Here is a 12,276-nt window from a genome sequence, read left to right on the forward strand (position 1 = left end):
ATACTCCACATTGGCTGAAACTTTCTCACTGCAGGCTATGCTTTCCCATTCAACATTCTATAAACTAAAAATGACAGGGAAAATCTTGTTTAATCTGGATGACACCTTGAAGGATGCATTAAATATGGAAAATATGCATCCTTCCTTAAAGAGAAGTAGCAAATGTTTTCATTATTCATTTATTCAGCCATTTAGTCAATAATGTTAACAATTAAAGGTGGGAGCATTAAAAAAAGGAAAAGTGGGGTGGGGTGGTGAAGTGAACCTCACTGATTTCTTGCTTTTATCATTTCAGACTCCAAAAGTGTATTTCAACTATTGATACGATGATTGACTAAACTTGTTTTACATTATGGAACACCCTTACTGTGTAGAGCTGTGAGAAATTCAATAATCAGTATTTAACATGGACAACAATAGGTCGATCAGAGAAACAATAAACATGGACATATCTACACATAATATATACTCCTCTATCCAAAAATCTGACAAAAACCTTACACAATGGTCAGTTTACACCATTTTAAGGGCAAGGATGTGGCGAAACAATTTTAAACATTTTTATAAAATAAAAGAAAAAAGTTGTTTTAATTGCAAATGATCAAGTTTTTACCAAGAATTTACATATGCATCATCAAACAGTAGCTTGAAACTGAAGCTTGACCCTTGAGAAATAAAGCTTTTAAAGTAAATGTCTAAGTTCTCTTTTCTTTATTATGTTACATTTCATTTACTTTAGGTTTTCTAGTGCAATTTAAATAAGAAATAAATAGAGAGTATGATAATCAGGTACAAAGGCTGTGAAAATATTCCCTGCATTTTGCACAGGGAATATGTTCAAATTCCTAATCTGCAAAGAAGAAAAGTGCACTTTCTTTTTTGAAATGGCATTTGAAGATCTCTCCATTGGTGAACATTCTTGAGCATACGGATTTTATAATAACAGCAGTTATTAGTTTTTTTATTTATCATTAACTGATAACATATACAGTAAAATATAATTTCCGTTTTCTTATCTAAGGGCAGAAAATCCCAACCTATTTCTGAATCTCACTTTGGAACAAGGACAGAACGATCTGACATGGCATTTTTGATTTCCAACGTTTAAACACATAACGTTTGTGTGCTATGGCAGCATCTTAGCTTCTGGAATTTATGCTCGACATGAAACATAAACAATAAACAATTCAGTTCACGTTATATATATATAATATTATTATATTATATATTATTATTATATTATTATATATTGTATTATATATATTATATATATAATATATATGATATATATATAAAATATCTTACACACACGCACACTCTTAGACTTTCTCGGTTTTCATGAAACTCACAATCTACCTCAGGCGCTCAAAGACACTCGGCCTCTCAGGTCTGAGGCGCCACAGAGAGACTTCCTTGGGCACAGTTGCTTGCTGGACAAGACGCCAACTTGGCAAGGTTATGGGGCTGGCAAAGGCAGATTCGTCAGAATAAAGTCGCCACAGGCTCAACCAGGAAAAGCATGAATGGCCCTTTCAGCAGGAGCTTGAGAGGAGGGATGTTAATTCAGCCCAGCAACCCTATTTACTTTTTTTCAAGATCCCCAAACTCGCGTTTTTTAACGCTTTCCGCTTCAAGAGAGCCAGAATTGAAGCCTGGGTTGGCGGCAGTGCAGGTAGGTACCTACTCACCTAAGCATCCCTCTCTTAATTTTCCTAACTCCTCCACCCACTTGCCCAAGTATAACTTTTGAACGGATTCAGCAGGAGTGAGGCAGGAAAGGTAGGAAGATGAGAAAAGGCGCGATATCAACACGCAGAGCTTACTGAGCCGCCTTGATGATAAAAGGCGGGCACAAGGACTACGTGGGTGGTGGCAGAAAGGACGCGGGACACGCCTCGCAGAGAGGGACGAGTGGGCGGGGCCACGTGCCGGTGTCAGAGTTCGCAACTCGAGCGCCCAGAGGGCTCGCGAAAAGTCCCAGCCTGCAAGCCAACCGCGCTCAGCGGGCGACTGGCCGGATCCCAGCGTGCTGCCCCTCGCCCAGCCTGCGAGCGCGTGGTACGGAGGCGCGTCTGCATCCATGCCCCAGCCGGGGGAGCTGGAGGCGCTCGCAGTCAGAGGCGAGTGATGCTAGGCTGAGCGCGTGGCGGCCAGTGTCGTGCCCCGCTGAGCCAAGTACGGAAGGACAGCGGCGCGCTCCAGCTCTGCTCGCCGCGCGCAGGGCGGGGCGCGGCTGGGGGGCGGGGGGCCTGGCCGCCCGCTGGGAGCTGTGGACGAGCAGGCGCGCCGCGGACCCGAGGGAGGACACGGATAAAGCATTGCTATCAACTGTGAACCCAGAGAGCCCTCCTTAGCCAACACGCTAACTCCGAAGCCTCCCTTACGTCTCCGAACCACCGAAGGCGGCGACACCTGATTCAGCGCACAAACACAGGTCCCTTCTGTCCCGGATACAATTACGCGGCAGACACACACTCAAACTCGCGCGGGGCAGCCAAGAGACGAGGTGAGCGGAGGGACCACGCCGTTCCAGCGGGCGGAAGGGGGGCGGGCTGGGTGCAGGAGAGGGGCGTTGTTTGCTCCCTGAGGTGAGTGCCGGGTGAATGGCTGCTGTCTAGGGGCGGGGGTGTAAGAATTAGAAAGCACAGATAGGGTTGGGCTGAGGAAGTTAGAAGTGATTAGTGGAGGTTGGCGGGGTAGGGAGAAAGGCTAGGGGTTGAGGGAGATGTGAAGGAGATCTTTTTAGGCTGGTCCCTGATAGCGCCAGCAATCCTGTTTCTCCCATATGGCATCCGTTCGAGGGTTCTCTCGCGTTTGTGCGCCCAAGGCAGAGGGAGGGTATTACGGGGAGGCGATTCGGCCGAGGACCTTGTACTTGACCCCTGAAGGGATGGGCACCGCCGAGCCCAGAGGCCAGAGCCAGCTGCCAGGGCAGGGATGGAGGTGGGGGACCAGGAGGAGCTTCGGGACCTCTTCAACTCCCCTTTACTCCGTCTTCCCCCTGAGGAGGAACAAGTGCGGGATGTGTTGGGGGTGGGGAATGTCTTGGGGCTGTACAAGCTCTCTGAGACTTTTCGGGGCCCGCCGTTTCCGCGTGCCCGCGCGACCCTCGACAATGGACAGTGTACAGTGGTGGCAGGGTTTCACGGGTCCCCGCGCCGATTTGGGAATGGTACGGGGTGCCCTTGCATTAGAGAAGCCTGTGCGGGCCCCCGGGATTAGAGAAGAGGTGAGCGCCTGCGGGCGGGGAGAGAAGGACGCGCTGCTGGCAAAAAGAAGGGCGCCGTCCATGGACTGGAGGAGCGGCGAGGGAGCCTGGGACGTGTGTTTTGGATTTGAAGGAGGCAAACCGCATCGGAGAGTGCAAGTAGATGCAGTGCGTCGGGGCAAAAGGACAATCCGAGGAGGCGGGCGGGGTACCCAATCTCTATATTGCAAACTCGCTGGTTTAATTGAGGGTTTATAAAATTGAGTACGGTAAACCTGCCATTGTGCAGCACTTCCTTAGGAAAGGAATAGCCTCTGTACCTGTACTGCGAGTTCCCATCACCTTTCAGCATCAAGGCGGGGAGAAGAGAGAAGGTAAAGAACTTCTGTGAGAGTTCTGAGAACTAACGCGAATGGCTGGATTGCGGTAACTAGGCGTACTCAGCAGAAAATGTCGCCAAGGGAAGGAGTGGGTGGCGGTATCAAACCAGGCGTGCTCTGGAGAATCACCTTTATTATGAGCCAGTGTTAGCAATGACGATAGAGTCTTTTATTTCTGGGGGTCCTATTGGTAAAAATTAGAAAAAAACCACACTACTCCAAATACTCCAAAAATCTTCAGCCCCCTCAGGCTGTCACCTTGTACTACCAGTTTTTCAGTATCAATGACGTGAATGTTAGGCAGTTTGGCTAGATGCCAAATTGTTGTTATCATTTCTGATAATTTCATGTTCAAAAACGTCTATATTCACTCAGAATTGGCGTGCTTCTGACGTATCCCCAGAAAAAAATGACCACCATTTGAAGGAAGGATAGAAAGTGCCCTTTTTTCTTTTCTTTTTTAAAAACTTTTATTTTAGGTTTTGGGGTACATGTGAAGGGTTGTTACATAGGTAAACACATGTCACAGGGGTTTGTTTTACATATTATTTCATCACTCAGTTAAGCCCAGTACCCAATAGTTGTCTTTAACCAATATTTTAAGTGTTAAGAGTAACCATACTTTGTCCCCAGGAGATTTTAAGATTAGAGTCATGCATCTTAATATTATATGGTAAAGGAGACCAGAACTTTGTGTTACTTGAATTAAATCTTAGCCAGCTTAGTTTTCTCCTATAGAAACTATCTCTTGATAGTTTGAGGTTTTGCTTTAGGAATGTGTCTGTGTTCAGCAACTACTCTAGATAATGCCAGAGAAAAACACTCTAGTATTGTATGATTTGCCTGCCACCTACAAGGTTAAGTTGACATCTAGTGTTGTGTGACTTAGTATTATACAGGTCTTTAAAAACTACAATAAAGCATAGTGCCCCGATAGTTAGTAAAGGCTTGATACTCTATTAGGAGGTTGGGGATAACTGAGCAGAAACTATACTTCTGACTTTTTCCAGGTAATACTACTATACAGATTCAAACTCTTTTTAAATCTAAGATTTCCAGAGGACTATGCTTGTTGTATTTAAGTTTGGTACGCATCTTAGAATAAATAAACCAATGCAGTAAATAAAGATGCTTATGACAATTTTTTTGGATAAAAACTACTTTTTGTTTAAAGATTTTGACAGTTTACATTTCCCAGTAATTTAAATTAAAACATTTTATTGCACCTTATGAACAACTATCAGCCTTCATTACCATTTAAATATTGCTAAAAATCCCACCTTCAATCCTCAAATGCTATTTAAAATCATGCCCCTGTTTATCAAATAATATCAATTTGTTGCTTTTTAATTCATACTAAGATTTTCCAACATACACCTGGGAATTTCTAAGATATCCTTGGAGAGTGAGAACTTTTGGTTATTTATGCAAGATATAATCTCTCATTTATTTGACATCATCTGCATTGGTACTTATTTACATAAGCACATTTTCTAGGTAGCTGACTCTTCACACCGTTTATTACTGAAACTTAAAAAAAAAGAGCCATTATAACCCACAAGCAATTTCTAAATCTTACTGTCTTCCTTGTTCCCTTGGAGAATATTGGATATAAGTTATTCTTTCTTGTTGGGTTGTCTTTATGAATTCATAAAGAATTGAATAGTGCTATTCGCTGAGGTGTATAGAGCTGTTTTTGTTTATAGTAAATGGTCTCAGCCTGCTGGGTTGAAATACTAGGATGGAGACAGAAGTACCATGCTTCTTTTTATGTTGTTTTTTTTTTTTTTTTTTTTTCTGGATCCTCTTTCTGTTATCGGCTATCACTTTCTGTTGCTGTCAGACTGAGTGGGCCCTGCTGCTATATTATCTGTTGTCTTTTTTTCCATTAAATGATGTGGGCTATTGCCTGAGTGTAAATCCTGTAGACTTTGTGACAGACACTTTCTGTTTACGTGCTTTATTTGTGGTTTGGACTGTGAGCTGAAATGTTTAGGTTTCCAGAAGGGTGACCTCTATATAAAAGGTTTTAATGTACCTTTTATAGAAAAAATTTGTGTATGAGATCTTTAGGAGGGTGTCTTAATTTCAGACAGTTCAGTCTTCTGGAAAATCTTGGTGTTTCTGAGAAACTGAAGCAGCCTTTAAAGAAAAGTTTAGTTTTTTATGACAGGCCAGATTGTCTTTGTTTAGGAATATGTATACTAGAATATTTTACATATTACTTTCTGCCATTGAAACTTACTAACTGTAATGTAGTGTAGTTAATATTTTTCTACCTTGGAAGTCCAGAATAAGAAGTATGATTTCAGAATCCTGCTAACCATACTTGAGGTTACATGAATTATTTAAATATTATTTTGCAAATCTACTTATGGAGGAGGTACATAATCAAATAAATATGATTAAAATGGTTTAATTTGGTCTTGAAAACAGTGGTAATCAGATCTCCTTAATCTGAAGCATTTCACAAACATTCATTCTTTTATTCAACAAATATTTGTTAAAAGCATACTGTGTGCCAAGCACTGTGCTCTGGGGATGTGCATACAATTAAGGCCCTGGGAGGGCTCTAGGTTTAAAAGGGGGAGACAAGGAGGAAACAGGCTCTTTTCAATATCTACAGTATGTTGCTGGCTGTTCTGTAAGTGCCGTGATAAAGATACACACACAGTACCCTGAGCAGAAATTTGGAAGTGGTCAATTCTTTGTGGGGACAGGAGATTTGAGAGTTTCTTAGAGGGTGACATAAAAGATGAATCACTGGAGGCAGGAGCAAGATCATGGAGGGCTGTTTGCCATCCTCAGGAGTATGGACTTTTTTCAGTTCAAGGTTGTTTTAAACAGAGGAGCTAGGTGATGAGAAAACAGCTCTTACAGCAATCTAGAAGGATGGATCTGAGGAATGTGAGATTTGAATGGTAGTTTAGAAGATATTGGGGTGGCTTTGGTAAGAGAGGTTGAGGTCCTTGTACCAAAGTGTTGGCAGTGGGATGAAAAAAAGGGGTTTGGTTACAACGATATTCAGGTGGTAGAACCTCTAAGATTAGGTGACCAATTTGGTTGGAGGATTGGGAGTGGGTGGTATAGGAGGATGGGATAGGAACTTAAAAGGAGATCTAGATTTGAGAGCAAGAGTGATAGAGTTCAGTTTTAGACATGTAGAACATGAAGTGCTTATAGAAAATCGAACTGGAGATGTGTGTCCAGTGAATCATTGTATGTGAGTTCTGACCACAGAGGTCCTGGGGTAGATAGGCAGGTAGATAAATGGTAGGTAGATAAATGGATAGACACACAGAAACATTTAGGAGTTTTCAGTGTATAGGTAATTATAAACCGTGAAAGTTGATAGGTTTTCCAGGGCAAGTACCAAAAGTTAATAGGGAAACAGAGGCCTCGGGAGATCCTAAAATTTCAGAGTTGGGTAGAGAAATAGGAAGCAATAAAGAAAAATGAGAAGGTACAGAACAAGAGAGGCAAAAGGAGAATTAGGAGGGCATAACTTTTAAAAGCAGATGAAAAATGAGAAAATTTCAGAAAGCGAGAAGGTCAGGTACTGAAATGAGGGGGTATTAGACAGTCTCGGTTCCCACGCCCTCTCGAGCCCCAAATAGCTCTGTGACCTTGAGCTCACAATTTAGTTTCATTTCCTCATTTACCAAATGGGGGGAGAAGCACCTACTTTATAGGGCTACTGTGAGGATCAGATGAGATAAAATCTATCAAGCACAATGCCTGGGAGGTTACTCGTTTGTGTTTAACAAATGCTACCTGTTTTATGGAAACCAGGACTTGGATTTGTGATTAGAAGGGCCGTAGTGATTTTTGCTTTCACAAGTACTTGCTCTCAGAATTCACAGAGAGTGATTGAAAATATATTTTTAAGATGAAAATTTGATCATACTTTTGACTTTTTTGGTTAGAAGCCAGTAGAATAGCAGCCATTGAAAGTTTTGAAGGGAGCAGAGGGAGCCAACTGAACAAAAGTCCTTGAAAAGAGAGTGGAAGTTGCCTCAAGAGCGTTGCAGAGATGTTGGGTTTCTCAGGACAATCCATGCTTCCACCAGTTGGGAGGGTCTGGTGGCATATACATTGTGTTTAAAAAGCACCTGGTAATTAAACCTACAGTTTTCTAATGTCTTGTTTAAAGTACTCTTAGTATTTTAAGTGTGTTCTAGTTCCTTAGGTAATCTATAAGGACATTGATTATACATTTTAGTATTAGCTGAAAACAAACTCAGAAAACAATACAGATGATTTCAAAATTTAACAAAATGTAATTTAATATTTGATGATTCCGAAGGCACATCTATACCTCATAGGGTCTTAAAAATCAACATGTGAAAAATAATTATTAGCCTGTGTAATAGGGGAAGGACTGATTTGTAGAGGTTTGTTTGCTTTTTTTTTTTTCCAATTTAGACTACTATGGTAATATTTAAATATACCTAGTTTTTTCCTAGGATTTTCTGTTTGGATGAAGTGATGCTTTATATTAGAGATGAATAAACATTTTAAATTAGATTTCTATTTTAATATGTATATAAATTTTTTACTCTGTAATTACTGCATAATTTGAGAAAATGTTTACATCTATGCACTGGTTTGGGACTCAACCAACAATTGCACATAGTGCATATTGTTTACTAATTGGCTATAAGGCATATAATAAAAATTTGTTGTCCCAATACATGTTTGTTGAATAAAACAAAATTAGATATTCCATATTTTTAAGATGAAATGAATTTTATATCTATAGTTTTAATATTTGATCATATTCTTTACCTGAAAATCGCTAGCCATACTTTTCGTTATCAGCACCTCTCTATTTTGCAGTTGTGTTTCAGTGCTTTTCTTTTTTTCCCACTGTGCTTAGTCCTTCATTATTTGTGGTCCTGTTATTTGTAAAGCATAGTAATCTAAGCAGGTGATTTTCGGTTTAGGATTTCTTTTAGTTCCATGTTGTATATTCACCAACTCAGTTTTAGACTATATATTGTCATGCTCAGCATTCCCTTACAGAGATAACAGATGCCAAGTTGAAATTGACTTATACAGAATGCCACACTTAGGTAAGTATTTAGGAGTGCGTAGCCAAAATAAAAATGGTACCTTTGGTTTATGAATGGCAGGGCATCTAGGACAGTGTAGGTCAGTTTGTATTCTCTGGATGGACATTTATGTAAATATTAAAACATTTAGATTAGATAGAAAGATGTATAGTAGGAACATTTCAGAGATACTGTTTTCTTGTAGCGTTGTACTATTTATCTGAAGTTTTAATTTGGAATAATCACTATATTGATTTTATTTTGAAGGTATAATCTATTTCCATTGACTTGATATAAATAACAGAAATGCATCTGCAAGGAGTCAAGTTCATTAAAGAAATTTACATTCATATCTGATTCGGTAAATACTTGCTTGATTTGGGAATATTATACAACAAAATATTTGTGAAATCATTTTGTACTTTTTAATTGTTTTGAAGAAATTTAATACTCAAAATATTTCAAGACACAAAATCATGACTTTTTAGTTATTACACTAAGCTGTAACTTGCTTTAATAAGTAAAAATTATGGGGCTAATTTTCTTCCAAGTGAAATATTAAGTTTAAATAATGTGCACATGAATTTACAAAGTAGAATCAAGTGTGCAAATATGCTATATGTTCTGTAATAGCTTCCTGAAAAGCTGTATATAAACTCAGCTTTTATAAGTTAAGTCGCATTTATAGAATTTAAGAAAATAGGGCAAACATTTAACACTTCTTAAATATTAAGTGATGGGCATACAGATGTTTGTTATGTTAATCTTTATATTTTTCTGTATGTTAGAAATAGTTTACAGAAAAAAATTGTGGTTAGTGACATTAAAGCACATTATATGTTAAATATACTCAGGGACTTTGAAATTTAAAGCAATATCAGCATACAATTTACCATAGAAAAAATCCTATTCTGATTTTATTAATACCTGCTTTGCAAATTTGAAATTTTTAATGGGTTTAATTAAGCAGACACACACAACAACAACAACAACAAACTTGGACACACTTCTGTAACACATCTTGAATATAGTCTCATCTGTTGGAATTTTTTAAACTTCTACACTTAAGTCTTAATCTGATTCTCCCTCATCCTCATAATATTCATTATTCAGAGGAGAGGCATCAACAGGAAGAATTCAATTTTACTTAAAACTTTTTTACTAGCAACGGAATGAGTGATTCAGTGGTGGTGTCTTCCTGCTTTGAGAGAGCTGCTCTAAGACTAGGCAGTTATTGCTCTGCAGCAGGCCCTTCCTCTGGGTTCTCTTTATGAAGAAGGCCCTTGTGTTTTACATAGATTTTGCATTTGTGCTGCTGTCCCTATTGAGTTGTTCTCATCAAGCCATTCTGGGGAGCAGCTCTTAGGGGAAAACTAGTCAAACAGGTTTGCCTGTCTATTCAAAAGGAGGGAAGAATGGTCAAATGTATGGATAAAGGCCAAGAGTAAAACTGTTTTAAGGAATATTCATGCTAATCACTGACTCTTGGTTTTGAAAATAGTTTGTAGACATTTGTGAGAATTTATCTTAATGGCGATAAAGTGAGAGAGAAACTGGAAGGGGAAGTAAGTTAGAAGCAGGGGATAAGGACAAGATGGGGAGAAGGAAGGGAAAAACAATGGAGGGAAAAAAAAGCTCAAGAAGAAAAGAATAGTGTTTCAGTGTCACATCTGGGCTTTATGTAAACTGGGTGTGTTATAGCAGGAAACCATGGTATTGATCTGAGAAGGAATTTAATTAAAACAAACAAAAAAACCCCACATGCCTGTGGTCCTCAATGTCCAAAATAAGGAACATCTTGCCAGGGCAGGGCTGAAGTTTACTAGGAATGTTGATGGGAAAATGTTATAGTTAACCATCTCTGACACTAATCTTATATTAGATATACTACTTGGTCTCCCCTAGTAAAGTGTTAGAGTCATACAGCTTTGTTGTAGTTTGCAAATCTATTACACATATATTTCTACTGTTTAGTCCTCATTCTGCCCCTGAAGCATAGCCCTATAGGTAGTAGCATTTTACAGCTCATAACTTGATAGACTCCCAAGTAACCTTTTGAAGTCAAAATGACAATCCAGTCCGGGGAATTTGGTGTTAAAACTAAAGCTTCTTGCCTAGAACAGGTTCTTGAACTATAGCTCACCACCTGCCTCGTGTTCTGGGAATGCTGAACCTTGATCCCACTGAAATTATCTTTAAGTAGTCTCTCTGTAGTCCTCAGTAATCTCCTCCTTTGCTCCATGCTTCTTCCCTGCTCCTTGAGAGTTCCTTCCACTTTCTCATCTGTAATGATAACTCCCCATCTGATCTTTGGTTGTGCCTCTTCTTCCTTCTTGGAATTTTTATTAACATCTTTTGTCTCAGCAACTCTCCTTTTCTCTATTCTCACTCCTTTGGTGTAGTTATTCATGCTCATAGACTGGATTTTTATTTATATATAGATGATTCAAAAATCTGTATTTCTAATTGTGATTTCTTCTATACTCTCAAGAGCTTAGAGTTCCCAGCTCAACTTCCTAACTCAGATCTGACATCCCCATTTGCCTCAGTCTTCAAAGACAGATTTTGGTGTTGTGGAATTCACTCTTTTTTACCCTTTTTATCTAATCTATTCCTAATTTGATCACTATGTCCTTCATGAAGACCTTCTTCCCTTGCCTGAGTCTTTCCATTCACCTCCTGATGTCTTGGTGTAGTCCCACATCACTTCTTCACCAATGGTACTGAATGACTCATTTTCACCATTACCTGGGCCTTCCATTACCTCCTACTGCCCATAACCATCAGTCACTTGTCCTTACTGACCCACTTGCCTTCTTTGAGTGTGATTTGACTATGCGTTTATTTTCACACGAGGATCCAAAATTTTTAGAGTGGCTTTCGAGGCTTTCTATTTTCTAGCTGCTTTCTGATCAGACTTATTTATTTTCTCATACTGCTCAATAGGATTCTATTCTGTTTACCCACTGGGGCATTCATTTCAGGATATCCCCCCGCTTGAGATGTCCTGCCTTTTTTTTCTTCTGCACTTCCAAATTCTCACCCAAGGTTTTGACACTCAAGTCCCACCTCAGACTGTGGCTTCCCAGTCTCTGTCACTTTTCTGTGATTTTGATTTGTACATATATTGATGTTAGCAATTAGGTTTCATTCTCCCTCTAAGAAGAGTATGAACTCTTAGAGGGTGGAGTCTCTTGTCTCCTCATATACCTTGGACAAACACTATTGATCAGAGAGAAGATATTCAAATACGATTGAATGGTATCTTTAGTTTGTCACGAGGCAGTTAAGGGTAAGTTTCCTGATTTTCTATACGTATTCTGATTTTTTCCTGTTGTTTTTTCCAGAACTGCATCATTCAAACTTGAAACAGGCCCCTGTTTTTTTTAAACAAGGTGTTCCATATAGGAACAACATATCTTATAGGGATTGCTACATTATTTAGTCACAATGGAAAAAAAAGTTTGATATATAGAAAGATTATATAATAGTTCCATGGAACTCTACTATAAAATTATAATGGTTTAGTAAGTTTTCTTTTTTAAATTTACCTGGGGCTTCTAATAGATGGATGTTCTTTCACAACTAATTCTAGGTAATGCTAATAAAAGAAAATAATCACGGTGATAATTAA

General features: G+C 39.3%; 1 protein-coding gene across 2 annotated transcripts in view; it reads left to right on the forward strand.

Moving 5' to 3' along the window:
* The first annotated feature begins 1,959 nt into the window (after nt 1-1,959).
* UGT8 (UDP glycosyltransferase 8) overlaps nt 1,960-12,276 on the forward strand; it is a 92,339-nt gene continuing 82,022 nt past the window's right edge. The window contains exon 1 of one of the 2 annotated variants that reach the window (XM_032146295.2): nt 1,960-2,506. The gene's annotated coding sequence lies outside the window, so the exon portion shown is untranslated. Of the gene's footprint in view, nt 2,507-8,997; nt 9,004-12,276 lie in introns of those variants that run through there. The other variant, XM_058436693.1, reaches the window with a different exon arrangement.

Source organism: Hylobates moloch, unplaced genomic scaffold (genome assembly GCF_009828535.3).
Source record: "Hylobates moloch isolate HMO894 unplaced genomic scaffold, HMol_V3 SCAFFOLD_3, whole genome shotgun sequence".
In the NCBI taxonomy this organism is placed as follows: Eukaryota; Metazoa; Chordata; class Mammalia; order Primates; family Hylobatidae; genus Hylobates; species Hylobates moloch.